The sequence below is a fragment of the Chlamydotis macqueenii genome, chromosome W (assembly GCF_036417535.1).
Source record: "Chlamydotis macqueenii isolate bChlMac1 chromosome W, bChlMac1.mat, whole genome shotgun sequence".
NCBI lineage: Eukaryota > Metazoa > Chordata > Aves > Otidiformes > Otididae > Chlamydotis > Chlamydotis macqueenii.
In genome coordinates this window covers 32,297,419-32,313,770 of record NC_141592.1, presented here as the reverse complement: position 1 = coordinate 32,313,770, position 16,352 = coordinate 32,297,419, and positions in this window count along the sequence as shown.

The following is a 16,352-nucleotide window of genomic DNA, read 5'->3' as shown; positions in this document are numbered from 1 at the left end:
GCTGTAGATGCTCTGCCAATGGCCGGTGAGGAGCAGCAAGAGTTTGACTGGCTGGCACTTTCGGTGTGGGAGCAATCGTCCGACGTTCGTGATTTTTGGGTTTTTTTCCACTGGGCGCCAAGGTGCAGCTGGGGGTAAATGTAAAAAACTTGTTCGTCAGGGAAAGCCCGGAGCCCCGATGTCTGTGGTTCTGTAGATGCGCTGCCAATGGCTGGTGAGGAGCAGCAAGAGCTTGACTGGCTGGCACTTTCGGTGTGGGAGCAATCTTCCGACGTTCGTGATTTTTCGGGGTTAAACTCCAGCAGGCGCCCAGGTGCAGCGGGTGGTTAATGTCGAAGCCCTGTTCGTCAGGGAATGCCCAGAGCCCCGATGTCTGTGGTGCTGTAGATGCGCTGTTAAGGGCTGGTTAGGAGCAGCAAGAGCTTGATTTGCTGGCACTTTCGGTGTGGGAGCAATCGTCCGATGTTCGTGATTTTTCTTGGGTTTTTTTCCAATGGGCGCCTAGGTGCAGGGGGTGGTAAAGGTCGAAGCCCTGTTCGTCAGGGAAAGCCCGGAGCCCCGATGTCTGTGGTGCTGTAGATGCGCTGCCAATGGCCGGTGAGGAGCAGCAAGAGCTTGAGTTGCTGGCGCTTTCGGTGTGGGAGCAATCGTCCAACGTTCTTGATTTTTCGGGGTTTTTTTGGAGTGGGCGACCAGGTGCAGCTGGTGGTAAACGTCGAAGCCCTGTTCGTCAGGGAAAGCCTGGAGCCCCGATGTCTGTGGTGCTGTAGATGCGCTGCCAATGGCCGGTGAGGAGCAGCAAGAGCTTGACTGGCTGGCACTTTTTGTGTGGGAGCAATCGTCCGACGCTCCTGATTTTTCGGGGTTTTTTTGGTGTGGGCGCCCAGGTGCAGCTGGTGATAAACGTCAAAGCCCTGTTCGTCAGGGAAAGCCCGGAGCCCCGATGTCTGTGGTGCTGTAGATGCGCTGCCAATGGCCGGTGAGGAGCAGCAAGAGCTTGACTGGCTGGCACTTTCGGTGTGGGAGCAATGTTGCGACGTTCATGATTTTTCGGGGTTTTTTTCAGTGGGCACCCCAGGTGCAGCTGGTGGTAAACGTCGAAGCCCTGTTCGTCAGGGAAAGCCCGGAGCCCCGATGTCTGTGGTGCTGTAGATGCGCTGCCAATGGCCGGTGATGAGCAGCAAGAGCTTGACTGGCTGGCACTTTCGATGTGGGAGCAATCGTCCGACGTTCGTGATTTTTCTTGGGTTTTTTTCCAACAGGCGCCCAGGCGCGACTGGTGGTAAAGGTCGAAGCCCTGTTCGTCAGGGAAAGCCCGGAGCCCCGATGTCTGTGGTGCTGTAGATGTGCTGCCAGTGGCCGCTGAGGAGCAGCAGGAGCTTGACTGGCTGGCACGTTTTGTGTGGGAGCAATCGTCCGACGTTCGTGATTTTTCGTGTTTTTTTTTAGTGGGCGACCAGGTGCAGCCGGTGGTAAACGTCGAAGCCCTGTTCATCAGGGAAAGCCCGGAGCCCCGATGTCTGTGGTGCTTTAGATGCGCTGCCAATGGCCGGTGATGAGCAGCAAGGGCTTGACTGGCTGGCACTTTTGGTGTGGGAGCAATCTTCCGACGTTCATGATTTTTCGGGGTTAATCTCCAGCAGGCGCCCAGGTGCAGCGGGTGGTTAATGTCGAAGCCCTGTTCGTCAGGGAATGCCCGGAGCCCCGATGTCTTGGTGCTGTAGATTCGCTGTTAAGGGCTGGTTAGGAGCAGCAAGAGCTTGATTTGCTGGCACTTTCGGTGTGGGAGCAATCGTCCGACGTTCGTGATTTTTCTTGGGTTTTTTTCCAATGGGCGCCTAGGTGCAGGGGGTGGTAAATGTCGAAGCCCTGTTCGTCAGGGAAAGCCCGGAGCCCCGATGCCTGTGGTGCTGTAGATGCGCTGCCAATGGCCGGTGAGGAGCAGCAAGAGCTTGACTGGCTGGCACTTTCGGTGTGGGAGCAATCTTCTGACGTTCGTGATTTTTCGGGGTTTTTTTGGAGTGGGGCCCCCAGGTGCAGCTGGTGGTAAACGTCAAAGCCCTGTTCGTCAGGGAAAGCCCGGAGCCCCGATGTCTGTGGTGCTGTAGATGTGCTGCCAGTGGCCGCTGAGGAGCAGCAAGAGCTTGACTGGCTGGCACTTTTTGTGTGGGAGCAATCGTCCGACGTTCGTGATTTTTTGGTTTTTTTTTTAGTGGGCGCCTAGCTGCAGCTGATGGTAAACGTCGAAGCCCTGTTTGTCAGGGAAAGCCCGGAGCCCCGATGTCTGTGGTGCTGTAGATGCGCTGCCAATGGCCGGTGAGGAGCAGGAGGAGCTTGAGTTTCTGGCACTTTTTGTGTGGGAGCAATCATCCGACGTTCGTGATTTTTCGGGGTTTTTTGGAGTGGGCGACCAGGTGCAGCTGGTGGTAAACATCGAAGCCCTGTTCGTCAGGGAAAGCCCGGAGCCCCGATGTCTGTGGGGCTGTAGATGCTCTGCCAATGGCCGGTGAGGAGCAGCAAGAGCTTGACTGGCTGGCACTTTCGATGTGGGAGCAATCGTCCGACGTTTGTGATTTTTCTTGGGTTTTTTTCCAATGGGCGCCCGGGTGCAGCTGGTGGTAAACGTCGAAGCCCTGTTCGTCAGGGAAAGCCCGGAGCCCCGATGTCTGTGGTGCTGTAGATGCGCTGCCAATGGCCGCTGAGGAGCAGCAGGAGCTTGACTGGCTGGCACTTTCGATGTGGGAGCAATCGTCCGACGTTCCTGATTTTTCGGGGTTTTTTTGGTGTGGGCGCCCAGGTGCAGCTGGTGGTAAACGTCAAAGCCCTGTTCGTCAGGGAAAGCCCGGAGCCCCGATGTCTGTGGTGCTGTAGATGCGCTGCCAATGGCCGCTGAGGAGCAGCAGGAGCTTGACTGGCTGGCACGTTTTGTGTGGGAGCAATCGTCCGACGTTCGTGATTTTTCGGGGTTTTTTTCCAATGGGCGCCCAGGTGCAGCGGGTGGTAAATGTCGAAGACCTGTTCGTCAGGGAAAGCCCGGAGCCCCGATGTCTGTGGTGCTGTAGATGCGCTGCCAATGGCCGGTGAGGAGCAGCAAGAGCTTGAGTTGATGGCGCGTTCGGTGTGGGACCAGTCGTCCGACGTTCGTAATTTTTCAGGTTTTTTTTTTAGTGGGCGCCCAGGTGCAGGTGGTGGTAAACGTCGATGCCCTGTTCGTCAGGGAAAGCCCGGAGCCGCGATATCTGTGGTGCTGTAGATGCGCTGCCAATGGCCGGGGAGGAGCAGCAAGAGCTTGACTGGCTGGCACTTTCGGTGTGGGAGCAATCGTCCGACGTTCGTGATTTTTCGGGATTTTCCTTTCAGTGGGCGCCCAGGTGCAGCTGGTGGTAAACGTGGAAGCCCTGTTCGTCAGGGAAAGCCCGGAGCCCCGATGTCTGTGGTGCTGTAGATGCGCTGCCAATGGCCGGTGAGGAGCAGGAGGAGCTTGAGTTTCTGGCACTTTTTGTGTGGGAACAATCATCCGACGTTCGTGATTTTTCGGGGTTTTTTGGAGTGGGCGACCAGGTGCAGGTGGTGGTAAACATTGAAGCCCTGTTTGTCAGGGAAAGCCCGGAGCCCCGATGTCTGTGGGGCTGTAGATGCTCTGCCAATGGCCGGGGAGGAGCAGCAAGAGCTTGACTGGCTGGCACTTTTGGTGTGGGAGCAATCGTCCGACGTTCGTGATTTTTCGGGGTTAATCTCCAGCAGGCACCCAGGTGCAGCGGGTGGTAAATGTCGAAGCCCTGTTCGTCAGGGAAAGCCCAGAGCCCCGATGTCTGTGGTGCTGTAGATGCGCTGCCAATGGCCGGTGATGAGCAGCAAGAGCTTGACTGGCTGGCACTTTCGATGTGGGAGCAATCGTCTAACGTTTGTGATTTTTCTTGGTTTTTTTTCCAATGGGCGCCCGGGTGCATGTGGTGGTAAACGTCGAAGCCCTGTTCGTCAGGGAAAGCCCGGAGCCCCGATGTCTGTGGTGCTGTAGCTGCGCTGCCAATGGCCGGGGAGGAGCAGCAAGAGCTTCAGTTGATGGCACGTTCGGTGTGGGACCAATCGTCCGACGTTCGTAATTTTTCAGGTTTTTTTTTTAGTGGGCGCCCAGGTGCAGCTGGTGGTAAACGTCGAAGCCCTGTTCGTCAGGGAAAGCCCGGAGCCCCGATGTCTGTGGTGCTGTAGATGCGCTGCCAATGGCCGGGGAGGAGCAGCAAGAGCTTGACTGGCTGGCACTTTCGGTGTGGGAGCAATCGTCCGACTTTCGTGATTTTTTGGGTTTTTTTTTAGTGGGCGCCCAGGCGCAGCTGGTGGTAAACGTCGAAGCCCTGTTCGTCAGGGAAAGCGTGGAGCCCCGATGTCTGTAGTGCTGTAGATGCGCTGCCAATGGCCGGTGAGGAGCATCAGGAGCTTGACTGGCTAGCACTTTTTGTGTGGGAGCAATCGTCCAACGTTCGTGATTTTTGGGGTTTTTTTCCACTGGGCGCCCAGGTGCAGCTGGTGGTAAACGTCGAAGCCCTGTTCGTCAGGGAAAGCCGGGAGCCGCGATGTCTGTGGTGCTGTAGATGGGCTGCCAGTGGCCGGTGAGGAGCAGCAAGAGCTTGACTGGCTGGCACTTTCCGTGTGGGAGCAATCGTCCTACGTTCGTGATTTTTCTTGGGATTTTTTCCAACGGGCACGCAGGTGCAGGTGGCGGTAAACGTCGAAGCCGTGTTCGTCAGGGAAAGCCCGGAGCCCCGATGTCTGTAGTGCTGTAGATGCGCTGCCAATGGCCGGTGAGGAGCAGCAGGAGCTTGACTGGCTGGCACTTTCAGTGTGGGAGCAAACGTCCGACATTCATGATTTTTCGGGTTTTTTTTTTAGTGGGCGCCCAGGTGCAGGTGGTGGTAAACGTCGGAGCCCTGTTCGTCAGGGAAAGCCCAGAGCCCCGATGTCTGTGGTGCTGTAGATGTGCTGCCAATGGCCGGGGAGGAGCAGCAAGAGCTTGGTTTGCTGGCACTTTCGGTGTGGGAGCAATCGTCCGACGTTCGTGATTTTTCGGGGTTTTTTCCAGTGGGTGCCGAGGTGCAGCTGGTGGTAAAGGTCGAAGCCCTGTTCGTCAGGGAAAGCCCGAAGCCCCGATGTCTGTAGTGCTGTAGATGCGCTGCCAATGGCCGGGGAGGAGCAGCAAGAGCTTGACTGGCTGGCACTTTTTGTGTGGGAGCAATCGTCCGACGTTCGTGATTTTTCGGTTTTTTTTGGAGTGGGCGACCAGGTGCAGCTGGTGGTAAACGTCGAAGCCCTGTTCGTCAGGGAAAGCCCGGAGCCCCAGTGTCTGTGGTGCTGTAGATGCGCTGCCAATGGCCGGTGAGGAGCAGCAAGAGCTTGACTGGCTGGCACTTTTTGTGTGGGAGCAATCGTCCGACGTTCGTGATTTTTCGGGGTTAATCTGTAGTGGGCGCCCAGGTGCAGCTGGTGGTAAACGTTGAAGCCCTGTTCGTCAGGGAAAGCGTGGAGCCCCGATGTCTGTGGTGCTGTAGATGCTCTGCCAATGGCCGGGGAGGAGCAGCAAGAGCTTGACTGGCTGGCACTTTCAGTGTGGGAGCAATCGTCCGACGTTCGTGATTTTTTGGGGTTTTTTTCCACTGGGCACCCAGGTGCAGCTGGTGGTAAACGTCGAAGCCCTGTTCGTCAGGGAAAGCCCGGAGCCCCGATGTCTGTGGTGCTGTAGATGCGCTGCCAATGGCCGGTGAGGAGCAGCAAGAGCTTGAGTTGCAGGCACTTTCGGTGAGGCAGCAATCGTCCTACGTTCGTGATTTTTTGGGGTTTTTTTCCACTGGGCGCCCAGGTGCAGCTGGTGGTAAACGTCGAAGCCCTGTTCGTCAAGGAAAGCCCTGAGCCCTGATGTCTGTGGTGCTGTAGATGCGCTGCCAATGGCCGCTGAGGAGCAGCAGGAGCTTGACTGGCTGGCACTTTTTGTGTGGGAGCAATCGTCCGACGTTCGTGATTTTTTGGGTTTTTTTCCAGTGGGCGCCCAGGCGCAGCTGGTGGTAAACGTTGAAGCCCTGTTTGTCAGGGAAAGCCCGGAGCCCCGATGTCTGTGGTGCTGTAGATGCGCTGCCAATGGCCGGTGAGGAGCAGCAGGAGCTTGACTGGCTGGCACTTTTTGTGTGGGAGCAATCGTCCAACGTTCGTGATTTTACAGGTTTTTTTGGAGTGGGCGACCAGGTGCAGCTGGTGGTAAACGTCGAAGCCCTGTTCGTCAGGGAAAGCCCCGAGCCCCAATGTCTGTGGTGCTGTAGATGCGCTGCCAATGGCCGGTGAGGAGCAGGAGGAGCTTGAGTTTCTGGCACTTTTTGTGTGGGAACAATCATCCGACATTCGTGATTTTTCGGGGTTTTTTGGAGTGGGCGACCAGGTGCAGCTGGTGGTAAACATTGAAGCCCTGTTCGTCAGGGAAAGCCCGGAGCCCCGATGTCTGTGGTGCTGTAGATGCGCTGCCAATGGCCGGGGAGGAGCAGCAAGAGCTTGACTGGCTGGCACTTTCAGTGTGGGAGCAATCGTCCGACGTTCCTGAGTTTTCGGGGTTTTTTCAGTGGGCCCCCCAGGTGCAGCTGGTGGTAAAGGTCGAAGCCCTGTTCGTCAGGGAAAGCCCGGAGCCCCGATGTCTGTGGTGCTGTAGATGCGCTGCCAACGGCCGGGGAGGAGCAGCAAGAGCTTGACTGGCTGGCACTTTCAGTGTGGGAGCAATCGTCCGACGTTCCTGAGTTTTCGGGGTTTTTTCAGTGGGCCCCCCAGGTGCAGCTGGTGGTAAAGGTCGAAGCCCTGTTCGTCAGGGAAAGCCCGGAGCCCCGATGTCTGTGGTGCTGTAGATGCGCTGCCAACGGCCGGTGAGGAGCAGCAAGAGCTTGAGTTGCTGACACTTTTTGTGTGGGAGCAATCGTCCGACGTTCGTGATTTTATGGGTTTTTTTTGGAGTGGGCGCCCAGGTGCAGGTGGTGGTAAAAGTCGAAGCCCTTTTCGTCAGGGAAAGCCCGGAGCCCCGATGTCTGTGGTGCTGTAGATGCGCTGCCAATGGCCGGGGAGCAGCAGCAAGAGCTTTACTGGCTGGCACTTTCGGTGTGGGAGCAATCGTCCGACGTTCGTGATTTTTCGGGGTTTTTTTCCAATGGGCGCCCAGGTGCAGCTGGTGGTAAACGTCGAAGCCCTGTTCGTCAGGGAAAGCCCGGAGCCCCGATGTCTGTGGTGCTGTAGATGCGCTGCCAATGGCCGGTGAGGAGAGGCAGGAGCTTGACTGGCTGGCACTTTCGGTGTGGGAGCAATCGTCTGACGTTCATGATTTTTCGCGGATTTTTTCAGTGGGCCCTCCAGGTGCAGCTGGTGGTAAACGTCGAAGCCCTGTTCGTCAGGGAAAGCCCGGAGCCCCGATGTCTCTGGTGCTGTAGATGCGCTGCCAATGGCCGGGGAGGAGCAGCAGGAACTTGACTGGCTGGCACTTTTTGTGTGGGAGCAATCATCCAACTTTCGTGATTTTTCGGGGTTTTGTTTTAGTGGGCGACCAGGTGCAGCTGGTGGTAAACGTCGAAGCCCTGTTCGTCAGGGAAAGCCTGGAGCCCCGATGTCTGTGGTGCTGTAGATGCGCTGCCAATGGCCGGGGAGGAGCAGCAAGAGCTTGACTGGCTGGCACTTTCGGTGTGGGAGCAATCGTCCGACGTTTGTGATTTTTCTTGGGTTTTTTTCCAATGGGCGCCCGGGTGCAGGTGGTGGTAAACGTCGAAGCCCTGTTCGTCAGGGAAAGCCCGGAGCCCCGATGTCTGTGGTGCTGTAGATGCGCTGCCAATGGCCGGTGAGGAGCAGCAAGAGCTTGACTGGCTGGCACTTTCGATGTGGGAGCAATCGTCCGGCGTTCCTGAATTTTCGGGGTTTTTTTGGTGTGGGCGCCCAGGTGCAGCTGGTGGTAAACGTCAAAGCCCTGTTCGTCAGGGAAAGCCCGGAGCCCCGATGTCTGTGGTGCTGTAGATGCGCTGCCAATGGCCGGTGAGGAGCAGCAAGAGCTTGACTGGCTGGCACTTTCGGTATGGGAGCAATGTTGCTACTTTCATGATTTTTCGGGGTTTTTTTCAGTGGGCCCCCCAGGTGCAGCTGGTGGTAAACGTCGAAGCCCTGTTCGTGAGGGAAAGCCCGGAGCCCCGATGTCTGTGGTTCTGTAGATGCGCTGCCAATGGCCGGGGAGGAGCAGCAAGAGCTTGACTGGCTGGCACTTTCGATGTGGGAGCAATCGTCCGACGTTCGTGATTTTTCTTGGGTTTTTTTCCAATGGGCGCCCAGGCGCAGGTGGTGGTAAAGGTCGAAGCCCTGTTCGTCAGGGAAAGCCCGGAGCCCCGATGTCTGTGGTGCTGTAGATGTGCTGCCAGTGGCCGCTGAGGAGCAGCAGGAGCTTGACTGGCTGGCACGTTTTGTGTGGGAGCAATCGTCCGACGTTCATGATTTTTCGTGTTTTTTTTTAGTGGGCGACCAGGTGCAGCCGGTGGTAAACGTCGAAGCCCTGTTCGTCAGGGAAAGCCCGGAGCCCCGATGTCTGTGGTGCTGTAGATGCGCTGCCAATGGCCGGTGATGAGCAGCAAGAGCTTGACTGGCTGGCACTTTCGGTGTGGGAGCAATCTTCCGACGTTCATGATTTTTCGGGGTTAATCTCCAGCAGGCGCCCAGGTGCAGCGGGTGGTTAATGTCGAAGCCCTGTTCGTCAGGGAATGCCCAGAGCCCCGATGTCTGTGGTGCTGTAGATGCGCTGTTAAGGGCTGGTTAGGAGCAGCAAGAGCTTGATTTGCTGGCACTTTCGGTGTGGGAGCAATCGTCCGATGTTCGTGATTTTTCTTGGGTTTTTTTCCAATGGGCGCCTAGGTGCAGGGGGTGGTAAAGGTCGAAGCCCTGTTCGTCAGGGAAAGCCCGGAGCCCCGATGTCTGTGGTGCTGTAGATGCGCTGCCAATGGCCGGTGAGGAGCAGCAAGAGCTTGAGTTGCTGGCGCTTTCGGTGTGGGAGCAATCGTCCAACGTTCTTGATTTTTCCGTGTTTTTTTGGAGTGGGCGACCAGGTGCAGCTGGTGGTAAACGTCGAAGCCCTGTTCGTCAGGGAAAGCCTGGAGCCCCGATGTCTGTGGTGCTGTAGATGCGCTGCCAATGGCCGGTGAGGAGCAGCAAGAGCTTGACTGGCTGGCACTTTTTGTGTGGGAGCAATCGTCCGACGCTCCTGATTTTTCGGGGTTTTTTTGGTGTGGGCGCCCAGGTGCAGCTGGTGATAAACGTCCAAGCCCTGTTCGTCAGGGAAAGCCCGGAGCCCCGATGTCTGTGGTGCTGTAGATGCGCTGCCAATGGCCGGTGAGGAGCAGCAAGAGCTTGACTGGCTGGCACTTTCGGTGTGGGAGCAATGTTGCGACGTTCATGATTTTTCGGGGTTTTTTTCAGTGGGCACCCCAGGTGCAGCTGGTGGTAAACGTCGAAGCCCTGTTCGTCAGGGAAAGCCCGGAGCCCCGATGTCTGTGGTGCTGTAGATGCGCTGCCAATGGCCGGTGATGAGCAGCAAGAGCTTGACTGGCTGGCACTTTCGATGTGGGAGCAATCGTCCGACGTTCGTGATTTTTCTTGGGTTTTTTTCCAACAGGCGCCCAGGCGCAGCTGGTGGTAAAGGTCGAAGCCCTGTTCGTCAGGGAAAGCCCGGAGCCCCGATGTCTGTGGTGCTGTAGATGTGCTGCCAGTGGCCGCTGAGGAGCAGCAGGAGCTTGACTGGCTGGCACGTTTTGTGTGGGAGCAATCGTCCGACGTTCGTGATTTTTCGTGTTTTTTTTTAGTGGGCGACCAGGTGCAGCCGGTGGTAAACGTCGAAGCCCTGTTCATCAGGGAAAGCCCGGAGCCCCGATGTCTGTGGTGCTTTAGATGCGCTGCCAATGGCCGGTGATGAGCAGCAAGGGCTTGACTGGCTGGCACTTTTGGTGTGGGAGCAATCTTCCGACGTTCATGATTTTTCGGGGTTAATCTCCAGCAGGCGCCCAGGTGCAGCGGGTGGTTAATGTCGAAGCCCTGTTCGTCAGGGAATGCCCGGAGCCCCGATGTCTTGGTGCTGTAGATTCGCTGTTAAGGGCTGGTTAGGAGCAGCAAGAGCTTGATTTGCTGGCACTTTCGGTGTGGGAGCAATCGTCCGACGTTCGTGATTTTTCTTGGGTTTTTTTCCAATGGGCGCCTAGGTGCAGGGGGTGGTAAATGTCGAAGCCCTGTTCGTCAGGGAAAGCCCGGAGCCCCGATGCCTGTGGTGCTGTAGATGCGCTGCCAATGGCCGGTGAGGAGCAGCAAGAGCTTGACTGGCTGGCACTTTCGGTGTGGGAGCAATCTTCTGACGTTCGTGATTTTTCGGGGTTTTTTTGGAGTGGGGCCCCCAGGTGCAGCTGGTGGTAAACGTCAAAGCCCTGTTCGTCAGGGAAAGCCCGGAGCCCCGATGTCTGTGGTGCTGTAGATGTGCTGCCAGTGGCCGCTGAGGAGCAGCAAGAGCTTGACTGGCTGGCACTTTTTGTGTGGGAGCAATCGTCCGACGTTCGTGATTTTTTGGTTTTTTTTTTAGTGGGCGCCTAGCTGCAGCTGATGGTAAACGTCGAAGCCCTGTTTGTCAGGGAAAGCCCGGAGCCCCGATGTCTGTGGTGCTGTAGATGCGCTGCCAATGGCCGGTGAGGAGCAGGAGGAGCTTGAGTTTCTGGCACTTTTTGTGTGGGAGCAATCATCCGACGTTCGTGATTTTTCGGGGTTTTTTGGAGTGGGCGACCAGGTGCAGCTGGTGGTAAACATCGAAGCCCTGTTCGTCAGGGAAAGCCCGGAGCCCCGATGTCTGTGGGGCTGTAGATGCTCTGCCAATGGCCGGTGAGGAGCAGCAAGAGCTTGACTGGCTGGCACTTTCGATGTGGGAGCAATCGTCCGACGTTTGTGATTTTTCTTGGGTTTTTTTCCAATGGGCGCCCGGGTGCAGCTGGTGGTAAACGTCGAAGCCCTGTTCGTCAGGGAAAGCCCGGAGCCCCGATGTCTGTGGTGCTGTAGATGCGCTGCCAATGGCCGCTGAGGAGCAGCAGGAGCTTGACTGGCTGGCACTTTCGATGTGGGAGCAATCGTCCGACGTTCCTGATTTTTCGGGGTTTTTTTGGTGTGGGCGCCCAGGTGCAGCTGGTGGTAAACGTCAAAGCCCTGTTCGTCAGGGAAAGCCCGGAGCCCCGATGTCTGTGGTGCTGTAGATGCGCTGCCAATGGCCGCTGAGGAGCAGCAGGAGCTTGACTGGCTGGCACGTTTTGTGTGGGAGCAATCGTCCGACGTTCGTGATTTTTCGGGGTTTTTTTCCAATGGGCGCCCAGGTGCAGCGGGTGGTAAATGTCGAAGACCTGTTCGTCAGGGAAAGCCCGGAGCCCCGATGTCTGTGGTGCTGTAGATGCGCTGCCAATGGCCGGTGAGGAGCAGCAAGAGCTTGAGTTGATGGCGCGTTCGGTGTGGGACCAGTCGTCCGACGTTCGTAATTTTTCAGGTTTTTTTTTTAGTGGGCGCCCAGGTGCAGGTGGTGGTAAACGTCGATGCCCTGTTCGTCAGGGAAAGCCCGGAGCCGCGATATCTGTGGTGCTGTAGATGCGCTGCCAATGGCCGGGGAGGAGCAGCAAGAGCTTGACTGGCTGGCACTTTCGGTGTGGGAGCAATCGTCCGACGTTCGTGATTTTTCGGGGTTTTTTTCACTGGGCGCCCAGGTGCAGCTGGTGGTAAACGTCGAAGCCCTGTTCGTGAGGGAACGCCTTGAGCCCCGATGTCTGTGGTGCTGTAGATGCGCTGCCAATGGCTGCTGAGGAGCAGCAGCATCTTGACTGGCTGGCACTTTTTGTGTGGGAGCAATCGTCCGACGTTCGTGATTTTTCGGGGTTTTTTTTTTAGTGGGCGCCCAGGTGCAGCTGGTGTTAAACGTCGAAGCCATGTTCGTCAGGGAAAGCCCGGAGCCCCGATGTCTGTGGTGCTGTAGATGCGCTGCCAATGGCCGGTGAGGAGCAGCAAGAGCTTTAGTTGGTGGCACTTTTGGTGTGGGAGCAATCGTCCAACGTTCGTGATTTTTCTTGGGTTTTTTTCCAATGGGCGCCCAGGTGCAGGTCGTGGTAAATGTCGAAGCACTGTTCGTCAGGGAACGCCCGGAGCCCTGATGTCTGAGGTGCTGTAGATGCGCTGCCAATTGCCGGTGAGGAGCAGCAAGAGCTTGACTGGCTGGCACTTTTGGTGTGGGAGCAATCGTCCGACGTTCGTGATTTTTCGGGGTATTTTTCCAGTGGGCGCCCAGGTGCAGCTGGTGGTAAACGTCGAAGCCCTGTTCATCAGGGAAAGCCCGGAGCCCCGATGTCTGTGGTGCTGTAGATGCGCTGCCAATGGCCGGTGAGGAGCAGCAAGAGCTTGACTGGCTGGCACTTTCGGTGTGGGAGCAATCGTCCGACGTTCGTGATTTTTCGGGATTTTCCTTTCAGTGGGCGCCCAGGTGCAGCTGGTGGTAAACGTGGAAGCCCTGTTCGTCAGGGAAAGCCCGGAGCCCCGATGTCTGTGGTGCTGTAGATGCGCTGCCAATGGCCGGTGAGGAGCAGGAGGAGCTTGAGTTTCTGGCACTTTTTGTGTGGGAACAATCATCCGACGTTCGTGATTTTTCGGGGTTTTTTGGAGTGGGCGACCAGGTGCAGGTGGTGGTAAACATTGAAGCCCTGTTTGTCAGGGAAAGCCCGGAGCCCCGATGTCTGTGGTGCTGTAGCTGCGCTGCCAATGGCCGGTGAGGACCAGCAAGAGCTTCAGTTGATGGCACGTTCGGTGTGGGACCAATCGTCCGACGTTCGTAATTTTTCAGGTTTTTTTTTTAGTGGGCGCCCAGGTGCAGCTGGTGGTAAACGTCGAAGCCCTGTTCGTCAGGGAAAGCCCGGAGCCCCGATGTCTGTGGTGCTGTAGATGCGCTGCCAATGGCCGGGGAGGAGCAGCAAGAGCTTGACTGGCTGGCACTTTCGGTGTGGGAGCAATCGTCCGACTTTCGTGATTTTTTGGGTTTTTTTTTAGTGGGCGCCCAGGCGCAGCTGGTGGTAAACGTCGAAGCCCTGTTCGTCAGGGAAAGCGTGGAGCCCCGATGTCTGTAGTGCTGTAGATGCGCTGCCAATGGCCGGTGAGGAGCATCAGGAGCTTGACTGGCTAGCACTTTTTGTGTGGGAGCAATCGTCCAACGTTCGTGATTTTTGGGGTTTTTTTCCACTGGGCGCCCAGGTGCAGCTGGTGGTAAACGTCGAAGCCCTGTTCGTCAGGGAAAGCCGGGAGCCGCGATGTCTGTGGTGCTGTAGATGGGCTGCCAGTGGCCGGTGAGGAGCAGCAAGAGCTTGACTGGCTGGCACTTTCCGTGTGGGAGCAATCGTCCTACGTTCGTGATTTTTCTTGGGATTTTTTCCAACGGGCACGCAGGTGCAGGTGGCGGTAAACGTCGAAGCCGTGTTCGTCAGGGAAAGCCCGGAGCCCCGATGTCTGTAGTGCTGTAGATGCGCTGCCAATGGCCGGTGAGGAGCAGCAGGAGCTTGACTGGCTGGCACTTTCAGTGTGGGAGCAAACGTCCGACATTCATGATTTTTCGGGTTTTTTTTTTAGTGGGCGCCCAGGTGCAGGTGGTGGTAAACGTCGAAGCCCTGTTCGTCAGGGAAAGCCCAGAGCCCCGATGTCTGTGGTGCTGTAGATGTGCTGCCAATGGCCGGGGAGGAGCAGCAAGAGCTTGGTTTGCTGGCACTTTCGGTGTGGGAGCAATCGTCCGACGTTCGTGATTTTTCGGGGTTTTTTCCAGTGGGTGCCGAGGTGCAGCTGGTGGTAAAGGTCGAAGCCCTGTTCGTCAGGGAAAGCCCGAAGCCCCGATGTCTGTAGTGCTGTAGATGCGCTGCCAATGGCCGGGGAGGAGCAGCAAGAGCTTGACTGGCTGGCACTTTTTGTGTGGGAGCAATCGTCCGACGGTCGTGATTTTTCGGTTTTTTTTGGAGTGGGCGACCAGGTGCAGCTGGTGGTAAACGTCGAAGCCCTGTTCGTCAGGGAAAGCCCGGAGCCCCAGTGTCTGTGGTGCTGTAGATGCGCTGCCAATGGCCGGTGAGGAGCAGCAGGAGCTTGACTGGCTGGCACTTTTTGTGTGGGAGCAATCGTCCGACGTTCGTGATTTTTCGGGGTTAATCTGTAGTGGGCGCCCAGGTGCAGCTGGTGGTAAATGTTGAAGACCTGTTCGTCAGGGAAAGCCCGGAGCCCCGATGTCTGTGGTGCTGTAGATGCGCTGCCAATGGCCGGTGAGGAGCAGCAAGAGCTTGAGTTGATGGCGCGTTCGGTGTGGGACCAGTCGTCCGACGTTCGTAATTTTTCAGGTTTTTTTTTTAGTGGGCGCCCAGGTGCAGGTGGTGGTAAACGTCGATGCCCTGTTCGTCAGGGAAAGCCCGGAGCCGCGATATCTGTGGTGCTGTAGATGCGCTGCCAATGGCCGGGGAGGAGCAGGAAGAGCTTGACTGGCTGGCACTTTCGGTGTGGGAGCAATCGTCCGACGTTCGTGATTTTTCGGGGTTTTTTTCACTGGGCGCCCAGGTGCAGCTGGTGGTAAACGTCGAAGCCCTGTTCGTGAGGGAACGCCTTGAGCCCCGATGTCTGTGGTGCTGTAGATGCGCTGCCAATGGCTGCTGAGGAGCAGCAGCATCTTGACTGGCTGGCACTTTTTGTGTGGGAGCAATCGTCCGACGTTCGTGATTTTTCGGGGTTTTTTTTTTAGTGGGCGCCCAGGTGCAGCTGGTGTTAAACGTCGAAGCCATGTTCGTCAGGGAAAGCCCGGAGCCCCGATGTCTGTGGTGCTGTAGATGCGCTGCCAATGGCCGGTGAGGAGCAGCAAGAGCTTTAGTTGGTGGCACTTTTGGTGTGGGAGCAATCGTCCAACGTTCGTGATTTTTCTTGGGTTTTTTTCCAATGGGCGCCCAGGTGCAGGTCGTGGTAAATGTCGAAGCACTGTTCGTCAGGGAACGCCCGGAGCCCTGATGTCTGAGGTGCTGTAGATGCGCTGCCAATTGCCGGTGAGGAGCAGCAAGAGCTTGACAGGCTGGCACTTTTGGTGTGGGAGCAATCGTCCGACGTTCGTGATTTTTCGGGGTATTTTTCCAGTGGGCGCCCAGGTGCAGCTGGTGGTAAACGTCGAAGCCCTGTTCATCAGGGAAAGCCCGGAGCCCCGATGTCTGTGGTGCTGTAGATGCGCTGCCAATGGCCGGTGAGGAGCAGCAAGAGCTTGACTGGCTGGCACTTTCGGTGTGGGAGCAATCGTCCGACGTTCGTGATTTTTCGGGATTTTCCTTTCAGTGGGCGCCCAGGTGCAGCTGGTGGTAAACGTGGAAGCCCTGTTCGTCAGGGAAAGCCCGGAGCCCCGATGTCTGTGGTGCTGTAGATGCGCTGCCAATGGCCGGTGAGGAGCAGGAGGAGCTTGAGTTTCTGGCACTTTTTGTGTGGGAACAATCATCCGACGTTCGTGATTTTTCGGGGTTTTTTGGAGTGGGCGACCAGGTGCAGGTGGTGGTAAACATTGAAGCCCTGTTTGTCAGGGAAAGCCCGGAGCCCCGATGTCTGTGGTGCTGTAGCTGCGCTGCCAATGGCCGGTGAGGACCAGCAAGAGCTTCAGTTGATGGCACGTTCGGTGTGGGACCAATCGTCCGACGTTCGTAATTTTTCAGGTTTTTTTTTTAGTGGGCGCCCAGGTGCAGCTGGTGGTAAACGTCGAAGCCCTGTTCGTCAGGGAAAGCCCGGAGCCCCGATGTCTGTGGTGCTGTAGATGCGCTGCCAATGGCCGGGGAGGAGCAGCAAGAGCTTGACTGGCTGGCACTTTCGGTGTGGGAGCAATCGTCCGACTTTCGTGATTTTTTGGGTTTTTTTTTAGTGGGCGCCCAGGCGCAGCTGGTGGTAAACGTCGAAGCCCTGTTCGTCAGGGAAAGCGTGGAGCCCCGATGTCTGTAGTGCTGTAGATGCGCTGCCAATGGCCGGTGAGGAGCATCAGGAGCTTGACTGGCTAGCACTTTTTGTGTGGGAGCAATCGTCCAACGTTCGTGATTTTTGGGGTTTTTTTCCACTGGGCGCCCAGGTGCAGCTGGTGGTAAACGTCGAAGCCCTGTTCGTCAGGGAAAGCCGGGAGCCGCGATGTCTGTGGTGCTGTAGATGGGCTGCCAGTGGCCGGTGAGGAGCAGCAAGAGCTTGACTGGCTGGCACTTTCCGTGTGGGAGCAATCGTCCTACGTTCGTGATTTTTCTTGGGATTTTTTCCAACGGGCACGCAGG